Genomic DNA, 22,347 nt, shown 5'->3' with positions numbered 1-22,347 from the left:
GAGGAGCACTCTGTATAGGTGACTTCACACTTCCGTTATCATTTGCTGAGCTGTAGGGAGGGAGGGGGAATGAGTTCTGGCTGAGGAGGAGCACTGTGTATAGGTGACTTCACACTTCCGTTATCATTTGCTGAGCTGTAGGGAGGGAGGGGGACTGAGTTCTGGCTGAGGAGGAGCACTCTGTATAGGTGACTTCTCACTTCCGTTATCATTTGCTGAGCTGTAGGGAGGGAGGGGGACTGAGTTCTGGCTGAGGAGGAGCACTGTGTATAGGTGACTTCACACTTCCGTTATCATTTGCTGAGCTGTAGGGAGGGAGGGGGACTGAGTTCTGGCTGAGGAGGAGCACTGTGTATAGGTGACTTCACACTTCCGTTATCATTTGCTGAGCTGTAGGGGAGGAGGGGGTCTGAGTTCAAGCTGAGGAGGAGCACTGTGTATAGGTGACTTCACACTTCTGATATCATTTGCTGAGCTGTAGGGGAGGGGGTCTGAGTTCTGGTTGAGGAGGAGCACTGTGTATAGGTGACCTCACACTTCCGTTATCATTTGCTGAGCTGTAGGGAGGGAGGGGGACTGAGTTCTGGCTGAGGAGGATCACTGTGTATAGGTGACTTCACACTTCTCTTATCATTTGCTGAGCTGTAGGGGAGGGGGTCTGAGTTCTGGTTGAGGAGGAGCACTGTGTATAGGTGACTTCACACTTCTCTTATCATTTGCTGAGCTGTAGGGGAGGGGGTCTGAGTTCTGGTTGAGGAGGAGCACTGTGTATAGGTGACTTCACACTTCTGTTATCATTTGCTGAGCTGTAGGGAGGGAGGGGGACTGAGTTCTGGTTGAGGAGGAGCACTCTGTATAGGTGACTTCACACTTCCGTTATCATTTGCTGAGCTGTAGGGAGGGAGGGGGACTGAGTTCTGGCTGAGGAGGAGCACTCTGTATAGGTGACTTCACACTTCTGTTATCATTTGCTGAGCTGTAGGGGAGGGGGTCTGAGTTCTGGTTGAGGAGGAGCACTGTGTATAGGTGACTTCACACTTCTGTTATCATTTGCTGAGCTGTAGGGGAGGGAGGGGGACTGAGTTCTGGCTGAGGAGGAGCACTCTGTATAGGTGACTTCACACTTCTGTTATCTTTTGCTGAGCTGTAGGGGAGGGAGGGGGACTGAGTTCTGGCTGAGGAGGAGCACTCTGTATAGGTGACTTCACACTTCCGTTATCATTTGCTGAGCTGTAGGGGAGGGAGGGGGACTGAGTTCTGGCTGAGGAGGAGCACTCTGTATAGGTGACTTCACACTTCCATTATCATTTGCTGAGCTGTAGGGGAGGGAGGGGGACTGAGTTCTGGCTGAGGAGGAGCACTGTGTATAGGTGACTTCACACTTCTGTTATCATTTGCTGAGCTGTAGGGGAGGAGGGGGTCTGTGTTCTGGCTGAGGAGCACTGTGTATAGGTGACTTCACACTTCTGTTATCATTTGCTGAGCTGTAGGGGAGGGGGTCTGAGTTCTGGTTGAGGAGGAGCACTGTGTATAGGTGACCTCACACTTCCGTTATCATTTGCTGAGCTGTAGGGAGGGAGGGGGACTGAGTTCTGGCTGTGGAGGATCACTGTGTATAGGTGACTTCACACTTCTCTTATCATTTGCTGAGCTGTAGGGGAGGGAGTCTGAGTTCTGGTTGAGGAGGAGCACTGTGTATAGGTGACTTCACACTTCTCTTATCATTTGCTGAGCTGTAGGGGAGGGGGTCTGAGTTCTGGTTGAGGAGGAGCACTGTGTATAGGTGACTTCACACTTCCGTTATCATTTGCTGTGCTGCGGTGGAGGAAGTGGGACTGAGTTCTGGCTGAGGAGGAGCACTGTGTATAGTTGACTTCACACTTCTCTTATCATTTGCTGAGCTGTAGGGGAGGGGGTCTGAGTTCTGGTTGAGGAGGAGCACTGTGTATAGGTGACTTCACACTTCTCTTATCATTTGCTGAGCTGTAGGGGAGGGGGTCTGAGTTCTGGTTGAGGAGGAGCACTGTGTATAGGTGACTTCACACTTCTGTTATCATTTGCTGTGCTGCGGTGGAGGAAGTGGGACTGAGTTCTGGCTGAGGAGGAGCACTGTGTATAGGTGACTTCACATTTCCGTGGTCATTTGCTGAACTGAGTGTGGGTGGCTGAAGGGGGTGTAGTCAGCATGTCGGCATGCCGGATGCTGATGGCTGAAATCTCGACTGCAGAATTCCAACCGCCGGCAAGTTAAGTATTGGGCTTTAGGGGGAGGGTTAGGGGTTAAGCATTTTTTTGGGGAGCTCCAACATTTCTCGCACAGGGTGCTGGTACATCTGGAGCCGCCCTGGTTGCATCAAAACAAGTCTCCACATACCAATGTAAATAAATGATTAATAAATGTGCATGCACTGTCTTTTACAACCTCTCTGTGTGCTGCTGTGTCATCATAGTATACACTGATTGTGGTGCCCCAGGTTCTGTCTGCCTATGGTCACGGTTCTGCAGTGTTACCTTTCCCAAATCTAACCTTGGAGAGTATTGTCCATCTACATACCATAAGTAATCATGAGAGGTCTCCTTCCCCCGTTCCTCATTTCATTAGCTGGTAGTAGAGTAGCTGGGTTCAGAACATGACATGAGACCAGTTTAATGTAAGTAGGTATAATGGGGGCTGGTTCCCATTTTGTTACGTGCGCAGTCACATGATGAGTTTTGTGACACGTCATTAGAGCTGCTATTACATGTGGGACATACACTATAAGATTGCAGCATAAAATAACATTTGCAGATTTGTGTATTGGAAGTGCAGCTGCCGCTATTTTCTTGGTCAGGATTATCGCAGCTCATGGCAGCTACAACAGACATTATCTCCTCTAGGTGTGTGCAAGGTAAGGAAGGACACACACAATGGGCCTGATTCACACCCGTTCACTAGATGCGATCGCTTGCTCCCAGCGTATGCAAATTCCGCTAAGTGACGTCAAGGCATCCGCTCACAGGACAAGTCATAAGCACGCCCACTATGTCTTGGCGAGCGATCAGTTTGTGTAAATATACGCCCAATAGCGTGTCTAGACACGCCCACTAGCGCACGTCATCTCCAGGAAGTGTGTGTAAACATTGGTACATCGAGGACCATCGGAAGGGATCACAGACTCTACCCTACCACAAGCACTGCGAGAACATCAGTGTAAAAACAAGAGAATTGATGTGTACTATGACGCTGCCTGTTAATTATGCACGCCTCTGAAACGGCGTTGAAATAGTCAGGCACACCTGCGTTCGCACCTCCACTCCCCCGTTTTTAGTGGCCTGGCCGTTAGCACCCACAAACGGCCTCTCCTGTCACTCATTACACTGGGATGTCTTTGCTGGGTGAGCGAGCGGTCCCCGATCACTAAGAGTAGTTTGCGCAGATTAGCTAACATCGACAGCAACGAGCGGACGCCTGCTAGCGAACAGGTCTGAATCAGGCCCAGGGTTCATTCGCTTTCCCTTTGCAGGGATTTCTATCATTAGGACGGTTTGATGCAAAATATATGAAGTGAAATGACATTACAGGCCTCAATTACCAATCAATACATAATTTATGTCAGGTGCTGTGTTTGTTGTGGGCACAGGACTGAGACCACTGGCAAATCTGGTAGGAACAGGAGACGTGCCAGTGACATGACAGAGTATGAGTTAAGGCCCCCATACCTCAGAGATTGATTGCAGCAATCGTGCAATCTGCAATCAATTGAAAAAGGGAAAGATTTTCATACACAAACGATTGCTGCAATCAATTGCTGATGTATGGGGGCCTTCACACAGAAGGAGAATCCAACTGCGGGTGGGATATATGAAAAATACCCCACGGCACAGGGTTTTTCCCGCAGGCGTGGGGTTTCGCTATTCAATAAAGGGACTGAAAATAAGACACAGTAATATCTATAGAAATCACAGCGTCTTTTTCTCGCAGCTCCAGATCGAGCCTGATTTGTCCTAAAATCGTTACCTTTAGAAAAAATCAGGGGGACTTGCTCTGGGACCTCGGCAGCTCTCCTCCCCCCCTGAGTGTTAATTAAGCTATTGGAAGTTTCCAATTAGCTTAATTACTCACCTTCCAAAGCAGCGTCTTCTGCAGCCGGGTGAGTATGTGTGTAAAGCTGCCACACACTGACCAACTTACATCCAACCAGACAACTAGCTGATTGGTTGGAATGAGAATCTGGTAAGGTATGATAGTAAATGACAATCAGTAATTTGCTCCCAAACGCCGGAAAATGGACAAAAACTGATGTTTGAACAAATAGTTTAGATCAAACATTTAACAAACTTGTCTGATGCCATTTTCATCTGTTTTCTGGCATTTAGGAGCAAATTGCTGATCATCAGTTACTCCCATACGTTACCAGATTCTCATTCCAACCAATCACCTAGTTGGATGGTTGGATGAAATTTAGTCTGGTGTGTGGCCAGCTTAAGTGTGAGTGTGAGTGACCCCCGGTGTGAGTGTATAGCTGACATTGGGATAACTACATCTCCCAGCAGTCCTGTTTCCAGTGACAAGATGGAGGGGAGACCCCCGGTCAGGTGAGTTTTTTTTTTTTTTTTTTTTTCTTAAGTGCCATGGGTTTTTGCAGCTCTGAAAGCCCAGCTAACACTTTTTTTATTGGATACCATGGGTATTGGGAGCACACATAGTTGTGGAAATCCAAATTTTGAGGTATGGAGAGCAAGCTTTTTTACCTTGATAAACCTCGCCCCCAATTGAATATGCCCCTAGAGCAGAGGTTCCCAAACGCGGTCCTCAAGGCTCCCCAACAGTTCAGGTGTAAAGGTGAATACACACACAACGATTTTTTTGAACAATTATCGTTAACAATATCATTTAATCGTTGAAAAAAATCGTTCACTTTCTAAGTTAAAACGATGAACGATTACCGTTCATGCGCGTTCACTTTGTAGTTTAGTCACACTGACCAACTCAACGATTTTCAGTAAGGGAATATGCAGAAATCGTTTGTTCAAAAAAATCGTTCATTCCATTTAGTAAATGAACGATTTTATTAAACGATTTTCGTTCATTTTTTCCCTTGTGTGTGCATGCAGCTTTAGTGAGATCCATGGCTGAGCACAGGTGACCTAATTAGTACCTTAGTCAATTTGATTTAACCACCTGTGCTCAGCCACGGATATCTCTAACACCTGAAGTGTTTGGGAGCCTTGAGGACCGTGTGTGGGAATAGGTGCAATCAGCACAGGGTGTGAACTGCTGGTAGAGACAGGTACTGTGTATAGTAACAGCAATAACAGGCTGACGTATGAGAGCACACAGGATACTATGCAGACTGTAATGATTACTGCATGATGCACAGATGGTGTAATGGTTAGCATTGCTGCCTCACAGCACTGAGGTCATGGGTTTGATTCCCACCACAGCCCTGTGTGGAGTTTGTATATTCTCCCTGTGTTTGCTCCGGTTTCCTCCCACACTCCAAAAATATGCTGGTAGGCTAATTGGCTCCCAACAAAATGAACCCTTGCGTGTGAGCATGTGATAATGAATATAGAGGCAGGGAGTGATGTGAATGATATTCTCTGTAAAGCGCTGCGGAATATGTGTGCGCTATATAAATAACTGGTAATAATGATGATGATAAGCAGTCTGGAGCAAACAGCAGATGATCGTAGATGCAGATGTGGTCGCTGGTAGCTCACCATGATAATGCAGACTAGCAGCACAGAGCACACTGGTGTAAATGGAATGGAGCTGAGTCCAGGACTGAGATCAGTGGTAATTGCTGATGGAGCCCCTGTGTGTAAATGGAATAGCGCTGGATGCAGGAATAGTAGCGGTGGGTAACTGGAGATGGAGCAGCACTGAGCACAGGACCAATTGTATAAACTGGGGCACACTTGAAAAGTTAATAACTGGTACTGCTGTAATGGGCACTGCTGGCTGGTATAATAGGCACTGCTGTAATGGGCACTGCTGGCTGGTATAATAGGCACTGCTGTATTGGACACTGCTGGCTGGTATAATGGGCACTGCTATATTGGACACTGCTGGCTGGTATAATGGGCTCTGCTGTAGTGGACACTGCTGGTTGGTATAATGGGCACTGCTGTAGTGGACACTGCTGGCTGGTATAATGGGCACTGCTGTAGTGGACACTGCTGGCTGGTATAATGGGCACTGCTGTAGTGGACACTGCTGGTTGGTATAATGGGCACTGCTGTAGTGGACACTGCTGACTGGTATAATGGACACTGCTGTAGTGGACACTGCTGGCTGGTATAATGGGCACTGCTGTAGTGGACACTGCTGGCTGGTATAATGGGCACTGCTGTAGTGGACACTGCTGGCTGGTATAATGGGCACTGCTGTAGTGGAGACTGCTGGCTGGTATAATGGGCACTGCTGTAGTGGAGACTGCTGGCTGGTATAATGGGCACTGCTGTAGTGGAGACTGCTGGCTGGTATAATGGGCACTGCTGTAGTGGAGACTGCTGGCTGGTATAATGGGCACTGCTGTACTGCTGTAGTGGACACTGCTGGCTGGTATAATGGGCACTGCTGTAGTGGACACTGCTGGCTGGTAAAATGGGCACTGCTGTAGTGGACACTGCTGGCTGGTATAATGGGCACTGCTGTAGTGGACACTGCTGGCTGGTAAAATGGGCACTGCTGAAGTGGACACTGCTGGCTGGTATAATGGGCACTGCTGTAGTGGACACTGCTGGCTGGTATAATGGGCACTGCTGTAGTGGACACTGCTGGCTGGTATAATGGGCATTGCTGTAGTGGACACTGCTGGCTGGTATAATGGGCACTGCTGTAGTGGACACTGCTGGCTGGTATAATGAGCACTGGGTAAGCTGTAGTAGGGAAGCACTGATTGAAGCCATAGTTACATACCCTTGCTGTCTCTTCCCCAGGAGAAGCCCTGGGAGGAGAGGCAGGTGGGTGGCAACAGGGGCGGGGCCTGATGATTCATGTCATTAAGCCCGGCCCCCTCGATTGGCGTAAATTAAAATAGGGATGGAGACAAATGACACGAATCACATCATTAAGCCCCGCCCCCTGCATGGACACCTGCGATCACCGCAGAAATTCTCCTAATTCTACCCACTTCACTAGGAAGTGGGCAGAATCTGGGAGAAGTGCCTACACCTCCGGGGGTGCGGGGGGGTTTCCCAAAAAATCGTGAGCCTCCCGTGAAAACCGGGAGGGTAGGCATGTGTGATTCAAGCTTGCAATGTATAGCTGGCTGCTGGCTAGGATATAGCAATGTGAGAATTGCTCTGGTTTGCAGATCGGAGCTGTAAATACAGGAGCCAGGAGCAGCTTGAAGACAAGTTGAACTGGCAAAGTACAGGGGCCTGGGGAGGTGTTATTAGGATACTCTGGATCAGGATTGGCTCCTGGAATCATGTGAGAAGTAATCCTTCAATAGTGTCAGTGTCCATGTCATGCTGCATTGCAGCAACAGGAAAATCCTGAGATGACTGGCCAGCGCACATATGCCAGCCAGAAACCAGCTGTGTGACACTTTATTATTCTCTGGATCTGTCCTGCCCAGGTTGTTACAAGTTAGTATTAACAAATGTTGGGAGGTATGACAGTCTGCAGGTGAAATTAACAGCTAATTATCTACAATTGTCTTGTACAGAATTAGTGTCATCGGGTGACAACACCCTTCATCAAATGATTTCAGCCCAGCAGCAGAAGTATTCAGTTAATCTGGCTGTACACCGCCCTGTTACAGCTAAAATTGTCTATGTTGGTGGAACACCCAGCCCCCGGAAAAGCAGGTAAGTCTCCCGGCCGGCCACTTACCCCTTCCTTACTCACCTCCGTAATCTTTAGCAAGACTGAGTAACCATCAGTAACATGGAGTACCATCACAGCCTCACACACACTTACACAGGCTCTGACCTTACTCAGGAATTACTAACCTCATCACACACAGTGATTACACAAGACTGAGATACCATCAGTAACATGGAGTACCATCACAGCCTCATACACACTTACACGGGCTCTGACCTTACTCAGGAATTACTAACCTCATCACACACAGTGATTACACAAGACTGAGAGACCATCAGTAACATGGAGTACCATCACATCCTCACACACACTTACACGGGCTCTGACCTTACTCAGGAATTACTAACCTCATCACACACAGTGATTACACAAGACTGAGAGACCATCAGTAACATGGAGTACCATCACATCCTCACATACACTTACTCAGGCTCTGACCTTACTCAGGAATTACTAACCTCATCACACGCAGTGATTACACAAGACTGAGACACCATCAGTAACATGGAGTACCATCACAGCCTCATACACACTTACACGGGCTCTGACCTTACTCAGGAATTACTAACCTCATCACACACAGTGATTACACAAGACTGAGATACCATCAGTAACATGGAGTACTATCACATCCTCACACACACTTACACAGGCTCTGACCTTACTCAGTAATTACTAACCTCATCACACACAGTGACTACACAAGACTGAGATACCATCAGTAACATGGAGTACCATCACAGCCTCACACACACTTACACAGGCTCTGACCTTACTCAGGAATTACTAACCTCATCACACACAGTGATTACACAAGACTGAGAGACCATCAGTAACATGGAGTACCATCACAGCCTCACACACACTTACACAGGGTCTGACCTTACTCAGGAATTACTAACCTCATCACAGACAGTGATTACACAACACTGAGATACCATCAGTAACATGGAGTACCATCACATCCTCACACACACTTACACAGGCTCTGACCTTACTCAGGAATTACTAACCTCATCACACACAGTGACTACACAAGACTGAGATACCATCAGTAACATGGAGTACCATCACAGCCTCACACACACTTACACAGGCTCTGACCTTACTCAGGAATTACTAACCTCATCACACACAGTGATTACACAAGACTGAGAGACCATCAGTAACATGGAGTACCATCACATCCTCACACACACTTACACAGGCTCTGACCTTACTCAGGAATTACTAACCTCATCACACACAGTGATTACACAAGACTGAGAGACCATCAGTAACATGGAGTACCATCACATCCTCACACACTTACACAGGCTCTGACCTTACTCAGGAATTACTAACCTCATCACACGCAGTGAGTACTCAGGCTGCGTATGGCATCGTAGTGGATAATTTATGCACGCCCCTGTAACAGTGTTCAAACGCACTGACACGCCTGCATTTCACCATCCACCCCCCATCACCTCCCCCAAACACTCACTTCACTTCAGTCACTTTGCGATGGGACTGCGTAGTCTGTAATCACAGTGAGACCTTCGTGCAGGCGCAGAACATAATGGCCGGCAGCGTGCGTAATTGCAGTTCTAGAACCACAGAAAATCCATCCATCTGTAATAAATCATTATGACCAGTAAAGAGCGCAATATAAACGTATGGAGGGTGATCTAACCTTTCCCTGCGTACAATTAGTTTTCTTTTATTGATAAAAAGCTGACATATTATGTGATGTATATTGTGTGAATCCCACAATTGTGTTTCTATGAGACACTTTCTAATAGTATAAAATAGGGCCACAAACGGCGCATTTGTATCATATTTAAGGCTGCACACGTTTTGTGACCCATTTTGCCTCTGGCCTATGTCAGATTTCATGGCTCCTTGTACTCGTGCGCTCTCTGCTGGGTTCTGCGTCCGTCTTGTTTCTCAGGTCTGTTGTATGGTTACACCAGGGACAAGACTCAGCATTAATCACTTTCTGTCCATCAGAAATCCTCGGATTCTGCCAAAGCAAATCCTGTGACCTTTGCTGGGGATTAACAGGCCTGTCCCACAGGGCTGACACTCAGCGGAAGTAATCCCAGGAATGAGCTCTCTCTGTAAGGTGCAGGGCTGCTGATCCCAGGATTGGGCTGTAGGGAACGTCACTGTTTATCCAGCTTATGGGGAAATACAGCATCGCTGCCAGCTCAGCCCAGATGACATTAACGTTCTCTGGTCACACTGTAGTTTCTTCTGGATCTCATAAAAATGTGACCCCATTATATAATGTCAGTAGTACAGTGTTATTCTGAGCATTAAAGTCAGACTGGGATGGGGTCAGAGCTCTATAGCAAATGTCAGAGGGTGAACGAGAATTACTGTATGATTATACTATTAAAATTTATTTATATGGCGCCACAAGTGTTCCTCAGCGCCTTACACAATACAGAAACAAGTAACCAGCGCCTTACAATACAATGCAGGACACGGACATGGATAATAAACATTGCTATATATTAGCGGCCTTTACACCCACATAAGCAGCCAAGTGTTAGTGCCCTAGTGAGGAGTAAGAGATGAAGAAATTTCTTCATCTCTCTGTGCGCTCAGCTCATCACAAACATCTCATCTCATCACAAACATCTCATCTCATCACAAACATCTCATCACAAACATCTCATCACAAACATCTCATCTCATCTCATCACAAACATCTCATCTCAGCTCATCACAAACATCTCATCTCAGCTCATCACAAACATCTCATCTCAGCTCATCACAAACATCTCATCACAAACATCTCATCTCATCACAAACATCTCAGCTCATCTCATCTCATCACAAACATCTCAGCTCATCTCATCACAAACATCTCAGCTCATCTCAGCTCATCACAAACATCTCATCTCAGCTCATCACAAACATCTCATCTCAGCTCATCACAAACATCTCAGCTCATCACAAATATCTCAGCTCATCACAAACATCTCCTCATCTCAGCTCATCACAAACATCTCAGCTCATCTCAGCTCATCACAAACATCTCAGCTCATCACAAACATCTCATCACATCTCATCTCATCTCATCACAAACATCTCAGCTCATCACAAATATCTCAGCTCATCACAAACATCTCATCTCATCTCATCACAAACATCTAATCTCATCTTAATGTACCAAACTGTTGAAAATAAGTATTATACAGATACATTGGGGCTGATTCGGAGGAGTTTGGTATAAAAGATCTACATGAAAAAAATGACGTCGAGACAGACTCCAGATGTTAGACAGTCAAAAGGTTGACAGGGACAAAGGGTCAATATGAATGAAGATAGACAGGTACAAAAGGTCAACACACTTTTTTTCTAACCCTAATCTTCACCCTCACCCTCCCTCCCCGGTGCCTAACCCTCACCCTCCCCTCTGGTGCTTAACCCTAACCCTCCCTCCCATTGCCTAACCCTCCCTCCCAGTGCCACAACCTCTCGCCCCCGGTGCCTATCAATAATCCTCCCGGATGGTGCCTAACCCTAACACTCCCCTCTGGTGTCTAAGTGAGTGTGAAATAATCAGGCGTGTCAGGGGTGTGTCAGGGGTGTGTCAGGGGTGTGTCATGGGCATGTTAAGGGAGTGTGGTGGGCGTGTTGTAGGAGCGATAGGCTGTATTATGGGAATGTCATGTGTGTGTTATCGTAGTAGTAGTAGTAGTACTAGTAGATTTAATAGTACTACTAGATTTAATAGTAGACATAGTTGCATAGTTCCAGTAGTAATAGTAGATGTAGTAGTATTAGTAAATGTAGTAATAGTATAATTAATAGTAGTTGCAGTAGATGTAGATGCAGTAGTAATAGTATTAATAGACAGTTGCAGTAGTAATAGTAGACTTAGTAGTAATAGCAGTTGCAGTAGTAATATTGGTAGTAATAGTAGACATTGCAGGAGTAGTAGTAATAGTAGATGTTGTTAGTAAATGCAGTAGTAATAGGAGACATATTAGTTGTAATAGTAGATGTAGTAGTTGCAGTAGTAATAATAGGAGACATAGTAGTTGTAGTAGTAATAGTAGACTTAGTAGTAATAGCAGTTGCAGTAGTAATAGTAGACATTGCAGGAGTAGTAGTAATAGTAGATGTAGTTAGTAAATGCAGTAGTTGCAGTAGTAATAATAGGAGACATAGTAGTTGTAGTAGTAATAGTAGACTTAGTAGTAATAGCAGTTGCAGTAGTAATAGTAGACATTGCAGGAGTAGTAGTAATAGTAGATGTAGTTAGTAAATGCAGTAGTTGCAGTAGTAATATTAGTAAACATATTAGTTGTAATAGATGTAGTAGTAATATTAGTAGACATTGCAGGAGTAGTAGTAATAGTAGATGTAGTTAGTAAATGCAGTAGTAATAGGAGACATATTAGTTGTAATAGTAGATGTAGTAGTTGCATTAGTAATAATAGTAGATGTAGTAGTTGCAGTAGTTGTAATAGTAGACCTAGTAGTTGCAGTAGTAGTAATTGTTGTATTTGCAGTAGTAATAGTAGTTGTAGTAATAGTTGTTGTAGTAATAATAGGAGACATAGTAGTTGCAGTAGTAATAGTAGACATAGTTGCAGTAGTAGTAATAGTTGTAATAGTAGACCTAGTAGTTGCAGTAGTAGTAATTGTTGTATTTGCAGTAGTAATAGTAGTTGTAGTAATAGTTGTTGTAGTAATAATAGTAGACATAGCAGTTGCTGCAGTAGTAATAGTAGACATAGTTGCAATAGTAATAGCAGTTGCAGTAGTAATAGTAGACATTGCAGGAGTAGTAGTAATAGTAGATGTAGTTAGTAAATGCAGTAGTTGCAGTAGTAATATTAGTAGACATATTAGTTGTAATAGATGTAGTAGTAATATTAGTAGACATTGCAGGAGTAGTAGTAATAGGAGACATAAGTTGTAATAGTAGATGTAGTAGTTGTAATAATAGGAGACATAGTAGTAGTAATAGTAGACTTAGTAGTAATAGCAGTTGCAGTAGTAATAGTAGACATTGCAGGAGTAGTAGTAATAGTAGATGTAGTTAGTAAATGCAGTAGTTGCAGTAGTAGTAATAGTAAACATATTAGTTGTAATAGATGTAGTAGTAATATTAGTAGACATTGCAGGAGTAGTAGTAATAGTAGATGTAGTTAGTAAATGCAGTAGTAATAGGAGACATATTAGTTGTAATAGTAGATGTAGTAGTTGCAGTAGTAATAATAGGAGACATAGTTGCAGTAGTAATAATAGGAGACATAGTTGCAGTAGTAATAATAGGAGACATAGTAGTTGCAGTAGTAATAATAGGAGACATAGTAGTTGCAGTAGTAATAATAGGAGACATAGTAGTTGCAGTAGTAATAATAGGAGACATAGTTGCAGTAGTAATAATAGGAGACATAGTTGCAGTAGTAATAATAGGAGACATAGTTGCAGTAGTAATACTAGGAGACATAGTTGCAGTAGTAATAATAGGAGACATAGTAGTTGCAGTAGTAATAATAGGAGACATAGTAGTAGTAATAGTAGACTTAGTAGTAATAGCAGTTGCAGTAGTAATAGTAGACATTGCAGGAGTAGTAGTAATAGTAGATGTAGTTAGTAAATGCAGTAGTTGCAGTAGTAATATTAGTAAACATATTAGTTGTAATAGATGTAGTAGTAATATTAGTAGACATTGCAGGAGTAGTAGTAATAGTAGATGTAGTTAGTAAATGCAGTAGTAATAGGAGACATATTAGTTGTAATAGTAGATGTAGTAGTTGCATTAGTAATAATAGGAGACATAGTAGTTGCAGTAGTAATAATAGGAGACATAGTAGTAGTAATAGTAGACTTAGTAGTAATAGCAGTTGCAGTAGTAATAGTAGACATTGCAGGAGTAGTAGTAATAGTAGATGTAGTTAGTAAATGCAGTAGTTGCAGTAGTAATATTAGTAAACATATTAGTTGTAATAGATGTAGTAGTAATATTAGTAGACATTGCAGGAGTAGTAGTAATAGTAGATGTAGTTAGTAAATGCAGTAGTAATAGGAGACATATTAGTTGTAATAGTAGATGTAGTAGTTGCAGTAGTAATAATAGGAGACATAGTTGCAGTAGTAATAATAGGAGACATAGTAGTTGCAGTAGTAATAATAGGAGACATAGTAGTTGCAGTAGTAATAATAGGAGACATAGTAGTTGCAGTAGTAATAATAGGAGACATAGTAGTTGCAGTAGTAATAGTAGACATAGTTGCAGTAGTAGTAATAGTTGTAATAGTAGACCTAGTAGTTGTAGTAGTAATTGTTGTATTTGCAGTAGTAATAGTAGTTGTAGTAATAGTTGTTGTAGTAATAATAGTAGACATAGCAGTTGCTGTAGTAGTAATAGTAGACATAGTTGCAATAGTAATAATAGTAGATATAGTAGTTGCAGTAGTAGTAATAGTTGTAATAGTAGACCTAGTAGTTGCAGTAGTAGTAATTGTTGTATTTGCAGTAGTAATAGTTGTAGTAATAATAGTAGACATAGCAGTTGCTGTAGTAGTAATAGTAGACATAGTTGCAATAGTAATAATAGTAGATATAGTAGTTGCTGTAGTAATAGCAATAGTAGACATGGTAGTTGCAGTAGTAGTAATAATAGTAGTTGCAGTAGTGACAGTAGAATAGTACTAGTAGCTGTAGTTGCAGTAGTAATAGTAGATGTAGTTGCAGTAATAGTAGTAGTAGTAATAGATGTAGTAGTTGCAGTAATAGTAGTAGTAGTAATAGATGTAGTAGTTGCAGTAATGGTAATAGATGTAGCAGTTGCAGTAATAGTAGTACTAATAGTAGATGTAATAGTAGATGTAGTAGTTGCAGTAATATTAGTAATAGATGTAGTAGTTGCAGTAATAGTAGTAATAGATGTAGTAGTTGCAGTAATAGTAGTAATAGATGTAGCAGTTGCAGTAATAGTAGTACTAATAGTAGATGTAGTAGTTGCAGTAATAGTAGTAATAGATGTAGTAGTTGCAGTAATGGTAATAATAGATGTAGTAGTTGCAGTAATAGTAGTAGTAATAGATGTAGTAGTTGCAGTAATGGTAATAGATGTAGCAGTTGCAGTAATAGTAGTACTAATAGTAGATGTAATAGTAGATGTAGTAGTTGCAGTAATATTAGTAATAGATGTAGTAGTTGCAGTAATAGATGTAGTAGTTGCAGTAATAGTAGTACTAATAGTAGATGTAATAGTAGATGTAGTAGTTGTAGTAATAGATGTAGTAGTTGCAGTAATAGTAGTAGTAATAGATGTAGTAGTTGCAGTAATAGTAGTAATAGATGTTGCAGTAATAGTAGTACTAATAGTAGATGTAATAGTAATAGTAGATGTAGTAGTTGCAGTAATATTAGTAATAGATGTAGTAGTTGCAGTAATAGTAATAGATGTAGCAGTTGCAGTAATATTAGTAATAGATGTAGTTGCAGTAATAGATGTAGTAGTTGTAGTAGTTGCAGTAATAGTAGTAATAGATGTAATAGTAGTACTAATAGTAGATGTAATAGTAGATGTAGTAGTTGCAGTAATATTAGTAATAGATGTAGTAGTTGCAGTAATAGTAATAGATGTTGCAGTAATAGTAGTACTAATAGTAGATGTAGTAGTTGCAGTAATATTAGTAATAGATGTAGTAGTTGCAGTAATAGTAGTAATAGATGTAGCAGTTGCAGTAATAGTAGTACTAATAGTAGATGTAATAGTAGATGTAGTAGTTGCAGTAATATTAGTAATAGATGTAGTAGTTGCAGTAATAGTAGTAATAGATGTAGCAGTTGCAGTAATAGTAGTACTAATAGTAGATGTAATAGTAGATGTAGTTGCAGTAATATTAGTAATAGATGTAGTAGTTGCAGTAATAGTAGTAATAGATGTAGTAGTTGCAGTAATAGTAGTAATAGATGTAGCAGTTGCAGTAATAGTAGTACTAATAGTAGATGTAATAGTAGATGTAGTAGTTGCAGTAATATTAGTAATAGATGTAGTAGTTGCAGTAATAGTAGTAATGTAGTAGTTGCAGTAATAGTAGTAATAGATGTTGCAGTAATAGTAGTACTAATAGTAGATGTAATAGTAGATGTAGTAGTTGCAGTAATATTAGTAATAGATGTAGTAGTTGCAGTAATATTAGTAATAGATGTAGTAGTTGCAGTAATATTAGTAATAGATGTAGTAGTTGCAGTAATATTAGTAATAGATGTAGTAGTTGCAGTAATAGTAGTAATGTAGTAGTTGCAGTAATAGTAGTAATAGATGTTGCAGTAATAGTAGATGTAATAGTAGATGTAGCAGTTGCAGTAATAGTAGTACTAATAGTAGATGTAATAGTAGATGTAGTAGTTGCAGTAATATTAGTAATAGATGTAGTAGTTGCAGTAATATTAGTAATAGATGTAGTAGTTGCAGTAATATTAGTAATAGATGTAGTAGTTGCAGTAATATTAGTAATAGATGTAGTAGTTGCAGTAATATTAGTAATAGTAGATGTAGTTGCAGTAATAGTAGTAGTAATAGATGTAGTAGTTGCAGTAATAGTAATAGATGTAGTAGTTGCAGTAATAGTAGTACTAGTAGTAGATGTAATAGTAATAGATGTAATAGTAGATGTAGTTGTAGTAGTAATACTAGTAATGGTGGTAGTAGTAATAGTAGACCTAGTTGCAATAGTAGTAATTGTTGTAGTATTTGCAGTAGTAATAGTAGTTGTAGTAATAGTTGTTGTAGTAATAATAGTAGACATAGCAGTTGCTGTAATAGTAGACATAGTTGCAATAGTAATAATAGTAGATATAGTAGTTGCAGTAGTAATAGCAATAGTGGACATGGTAGTTGCAGTAGTAGTAATAATAGTAGTTGCAGTAGTGACAGTAGAATAGTACTAGTAGCTGTAGTAATAGTAGATGTAGTTGCAGTAATAGTAGTAGTAATAGATGTAGTAGTTGTAGTAATAGTAGATGTAGTAGTTGCAGTAATAGTAGTAATAGATGTAGCAGTTGCAGTAATAGTAGTACTAATAGTAGATGTAATAGTAGATGTAGTAGTAGTAATGGTAGATGTAGTAGTTGCAGTAATAGTAGTAGTTGTAGTAATAGTAGATGTAGCAGTTACAGTAATAGTAGTACTAATAGTAGATGTAGTAGTAGTAATGGTAGATGTAATAGTAGATGTAGTAGTTGCAGTAATAGTAGTAGTTGTAGTAATAGTTGACATAGTTGTAGTAGTTATAGTAGATGCAGTAGAAGTATTAATAGTTGTAGTAGTAGTAATATTAAAAGTAGTTGTAGTAGTTACAGTAGTATTAGTTGTAATTGTAGACATAGTTGCGGTAGTAGTAATTGTAGATGTAGTAGTAATAATAGTAGACATAGTAGTAATAGTAGACATAGTTGCGGTAGTAGTAATTGTAGATGTAGTAATAATAGTAGACATAGTAGTTGCAGTTGTAGTAGCAATAGTAGAGTAACGCTAACACTTCTGCATGCTGCCTCAGCTATCATGCCGAAGACGGAGCGCACACTGCACACCCGCCTGTCTTTCATAAGACAAAGGCCCTCATTCACAGCCGGACGCTCTGAGCAGAGCACTCGCTCTGAATGAGGGCCGTCCTCCATAGAAATGGAGTGTCCTCCTGGACGCTTCTTATAGCTGTGGGTCACCACCCACAGCACATACGAGCGTGCAGGATGATGGTCGCGATGGTCTTGACCAGTGCGACCAGAAGCCTGTGGTCGGGTTTTTCGACCACAAGCCCTGGAGTCATTTTGGCTCTATCAGAGCCAAAATCACTCCCACTGACATCACTAGTGATGTCAGTGGGGCCGGCTTCTGACGGTAGGCGTTCCCTTGGGAACCAACAGGGAGGCAATCGGACATAATTTAGGGTAAGGTAGGGAGAGTCACCTGCGGCAGTGTACTTCATGCAGCAGGCACCTTATCACCCTGCAAAAGAGCTATAACATTATCCACCTCATGGAAGATTTTTTTAGGAATTTCATTGCTGCTTGGGTTTTAAATTGTATTTTCACCGCTATTCATTTGCCTTTATATATTTTTATTAATTTTGTATATTTTCATGATTTTTTATAAAAGTAATTGTTTACATATTTCATTATATTTCTATATATCATATACATTAATAGTAGTAGCAGCAGTAATAGAAAAAGTAGTAGTAATATTAGTAGTAGCAGTAATAGAAGTAGTAGAAGCAGTATTAGTAATAGTAGGAGTAGTAGCAGCAGTATTAATAGTAGTAATGGTGGTAGCAGCAGTAATAGTAGTAGTAGCAGCAGTAATAGTAGTAGTAGAAGTAGCAGTAGTATTAGTGGTAATAGTACTAGCAGCAGTAGTACTAATAGTAGCAGTAGTAGTAATAGCAATTACTACTTTTACTGCTAGTAGTAGTAGCAGTAATAGTGGTAGCAGCAGTAGTATTATCAGTAAAAGTAGTAGTAGGAATAGTAGTAATAGCAGCAGTAATAGTAGCAGCAATAGTGGTAGTAGCAGCAGTACTAGTAATAGCAGAAATAGTAGTAGCAGTAATAGTATTAGAAGTAATAGTAGCAGCAGCTGTAGAAGTAAATAGTAGTAGTAATAACAGTAGCAGTAATAGGAGTAGTAATAGTAGCAATAGCAGATATAGTAGCAGTAACAGTATTCATAGCAGCAGCAGTAATAGTAGCAGAAGTCATAGTAGTAGTAATAGTAGTAGCAGCAGCAGTAGTAATAGAAGTAGCAGCAGTAGTATTAATAGTAGCAGTAATAGTAGTAGTACCAAGAGCAGTAATAATAGAAGTAGCAGTAGCAGCAATATTAGTAATAGTAGCAGCAATCGTAGTAGTGATAGTAGTACCAGCAGCAGTAGTAGTAATACTAGTAGTAGCGATAGTAGTAGTAACAAAAGCAGTAATAGTAGCAGTAGCAGCAATATTAGTAATAGCAGCAGTAGTAGCAGTAATAGTAGTAGCAGCAGTAGTATTAATAGTAGAAGCATTAATGGCAGTAGTATTAATCATAGTAGTAGCGGTAATAGTGGTACCAAAAGCAGTAGCAGCAATATTAGTAATTGTAGTAGTACCAGCAGCCATAATAGTAGTAGCAGTAACAGTAATAGTAGCAGCAGCAGTAGTAATAGTAATAATATTGATAGTAGCAGAAGTAATAGTAGCAGTAGTAGAAATAGCATTAGTAGTCGCACCAGTAGTAGTAGTAGTAGCAGCAGAAATAATAGTAGTAGTTATAGCAGCAGTAGTAGTAATAGTAGTACCAGCAGCAGTAATAGAAGTAGCAGTAATAGCAGCAGTATTAGTAATAGTAGTAGTAATATTAGTAGCAGTAATAGAAGTACCAGCAGCCATTATAGTAGAAGTAGCAGTAATAGTAGTAGTAGTAATAGTAGTAGCAGTAGTAATAATAGTGGTAGTAGCAGTAATAGTAGTAGCAGGAGAAGTAATAGTAGCAGTAGTAGTAGCAGCAGTAGTATTATTAGTAGCAGTAATGGCAGTAGTATTAATCACAGTCGCGGTAATAGTAGTTCCAACAGCAGTAATAGTAGAAGTAGTAGTAATAGCAGTAGCAGCAGTAGTAGTAGTACCAGCAGCCGTAATAGTAGAAGAAGTAGTAGCAGTAGTAACAATAGTGATAGTAGTAGTAGCAGCAGTAATAGTATAGTGGTAATGTCAGTAGTAATAGTAGTAGCAGCAGTAATAGTGGGAATACCAGTAGTAGTAGCAGTAGTAATAATAGTGGTAGTAGCAGTAATAGTAGTAGCAGGAGAAGTAATAGTAGCAGCAGTAGTATTATTAGTAGCAGTAATGGCAGTAGTATTAATCACAGTAGCGGTAATAGTAGTTCCAACAGCAGTAATAGTAGAAGTAGTAGTAATAGCAGTAGCAGCAGTATTACTAACCGTAGCAGCAGCAGTAGTAGTAATAGTAGTAGTACCAGCAGCCGTAATAGTAGAAGTAGTAGTAGAAGTAACAATAGTGATAGTAGTAGTAGCAGCAGTAATAGTATAGTGGTAATGTCAATAGTAGTAGCAGCAGTAATAGTGGGAATACCAGTAGTAGTAGCAGTAATAGCAGCAGTAGTAATATCAGTAGTAGTAGCAGTAATAGTAGCAGCATTAGAAGTAATAGTAGTAATAGTAGTAGTATAAGCAATAATAGTAGCAGCAGTAATAGTAGTAGTGCCAGCAGCAGTAATAGTAGTAGCAGCAGTATTAGTAATAGTAGTAGTACCAGCAGCAGGAGTAGTATTAGTAGCAGCAGTAATATTAGCAATAATAGTAGTGATAGTAGTAGCACCAGTAGTAGTAATAGTAGCACCAGTAGTAGTAATAGTAGCAGCAGTGGTAGGAATGGTAGTAGCAATAGCAGCAGTAGTAATAGTAGCATTAATAGTGATAGTAGTAATAGCAGCAGTAGTAGTAATAGCAGTAGTAGTAGAAGCAGTAGTAGCAGCATTAGTAGTAATTGCATTAGTAATAGCAACAGTAGCACTTATAGTAGTAATAGTAGCACTAATAGTAGTAGTAGTAGCAGCATTAGTAGTAATTGCATTAGTAGTAGTAGCACTAATAATAGCAACAGTAGTAGCAATAGTAGTATTAGCAGTAGTGGTAGCAGCAGTAGTAGTAGTAATAGTAGATGTAGTAGCAGTAGTAGTAATATTAGTAGCAGTAATAGAAGTACCAGCAGCCGTTATAGTAGAAGTAGCAGTAATAGTAGTAGTAGTAGTAATGGCAGTAACAGTAGTAGCAGTAGTAATAATATTGTTAGTAGTAGCAGTAATAGTAGTAGCAGGAGAAGTAATAGTAGCAGTAGTATTAGTAGTAGAAGCAGTAGCAGTAGTAATTGCATTAGTAGTAGTAGCACTAATAATAGTAACAGTAGTAGCAATAGTAGTATTAGCAGTAGTAGTAATATTATTAGCAGTAATAGAAGTACCAGCAGCCGTTATAGTAGAAGTAGCAGTAATAGTAGTAGTAGTAGTAGTAGTAGTAATAGCAGTAGCAGTAGTAATAATAGTGTTAGTAGTAGCAGTAGTAGTAGCAGTAGTATTAGTAGTAGAAGCAGTAGTAGCAGCATTAGTAGTAGTAGCACTAATAATAGTAACAGTAGTAGCAATAGTAGTATTAGCAGTAGTGGTAGTAATAGTAGAAGCAGTAGCAGCAGTAGTAATAGTAGTAGTAATAGTAGATGTAGTAGCAGTAATAGAAGTACCAGCAGCCATTATAGTAGAAGTAGCAGTAATAGTAGTAGTAGTAGTGATAGCAGTAACAGTAGTAGCAGTAGTAATAGTGTTAGTAGTAGCAGTAATAGTAGTAGCAGAAGTAATAGTAGCAGTAGTAGTAGCAGCAGTAGTATTATTAGTAGCAGTAATGGCAGTAGTATTAATCACAGTAGCGGTATTAGTAGTTCCAACAGCAGTAATAGTAGAAGTAGTAGTAATAGCAGTAGCAGCAGTATTACTAACTGTAGCAGCAGCAGTAGTAGTAATAGTAGTAGTACCAGCAGCCGTAATAGTAGAAGTAGTAGTAGAAGTAACAATAGTGATAGTAGTAGCAGTAATAGTAGCAGCAGTAGTAGAGATAGTAGTAGCAGCAGTAATAGTATAGTAGTAATGTCAGTAGTAGTAATAGTAGTAGCAGCAGTAATAGTGGTAATACCAGTAGTAGCAGCAGTGATAGCAGCAGTAGTAATATCAGTATTAGTAGTAGTAGCAGTAATAGTAGCAGCATTAGAAGTAATAGTAGTAGCAGTAATAGTAGCAGTAGCACTTATTGTAGTAATAGTAGCAGCAGTAGTAATAGTAGTAGTAGTATAAGCAATAGTAGTAATAATAGTAGCAGCAGTAATAGTAGTGCCAGCAGCAGTATTAGTAATAGTAGTAGTACCAGCAGCAGCAGTAGTAGTATTAGTAGCAGCAGTAATAGTAGCAGCAATAATAGTAGTAATAGTGATAGTAGTAGCACCAGTAGTAGTAATAGTAGCAGCAGTGGTAGGAATGGTAGTAGCAATAGCAGCAGTAGTAATAGTAGCATTAATAGTGATAGTAGTAATAGCAGCAGCATTAGTAATAGCAGTAGTAGCACTAATAGTAGTAGTAGTAGAAGCAGTAGTAGCAGCATTAGTAGTAATAGCAGCAGTAGCACTTATAGTAGTAATAGTAGTAGTAGTAGTAGCACTAATAATAGTAACAGTAGTAGCAATAGTAGTATTAGCAGTAGTGGTAATAGTAGAAGCAGTAGTAGTAGTAATAGTGGTAGCAGCTGTTGTAGGAGTGGTAGCAGCTGTAGTAGTAGTAGTAGCAGTGTTAGTAGTAGTAATAGTGGTAGCAGCAGTTATAATAGTAGTGGTAGCAGTAGTTGTTGTAATAGTAGTAATAGCAAAAGTAGTAATAGTAGCAGTAATAGTAGCAGCAGTAGAATAGTAGTAGTAATAGTAGCAGCAGTAGTGGTAATAGCAGTAGTAGTAATAGTAGAAGCAGTAGTAGTAGTAGG

General features: G+C 40.5%; 1 protein-coding gene across 3 annotated transcripts in view; it reads left to right on the top strand.

The window, feature by feature from the left end:
* Window positions 1-4,422: 4,422 nt before the first annotated feature.
* Window positions 4,423-22,347, top strand: part of FBXO46 (F-box protein 46) — a 40,060-nt gene continuing 22,135 nt past the window's right edge. Inside the window, exons 1-2 of one of the 3 annotated variants that reach the window (XM_088464564.1) lie at window positions 4,423-4,575; window positions 7,659-7,800. The gene's annotated coding sequence lies outside the window, so the exon portion shown is untranslated. Of the gene's footprint in view, window positions 4,576-5,211; window positions 5,271-7,658; window positions 7,801-22,347 lie in introns of those variants that run through there. The other 2 variants (XM_088464565.1, XM_088464566.1) reach the window with 2 other exon arrangements.

Source organism: Taudactylus pleione, unplaced genomic scaffold (genome assembly GCF_031769625.1).
Source record: "Taudactylus pleione unplaced genomic scaffold, aTauple2 ptg001691l, whole genome shotgun sequence".
Taxonomy (NCBI): Eukaryota; Metazoa; Chordata; class Amphibia; order Anura; family Myobatrachidae; genus Taudactylus; species Taudactylus pleione.
Note: the sequence above shows the minus strand (reverse complement) of the source record. Positions and strands in the feature narration are given on the sequence as shown.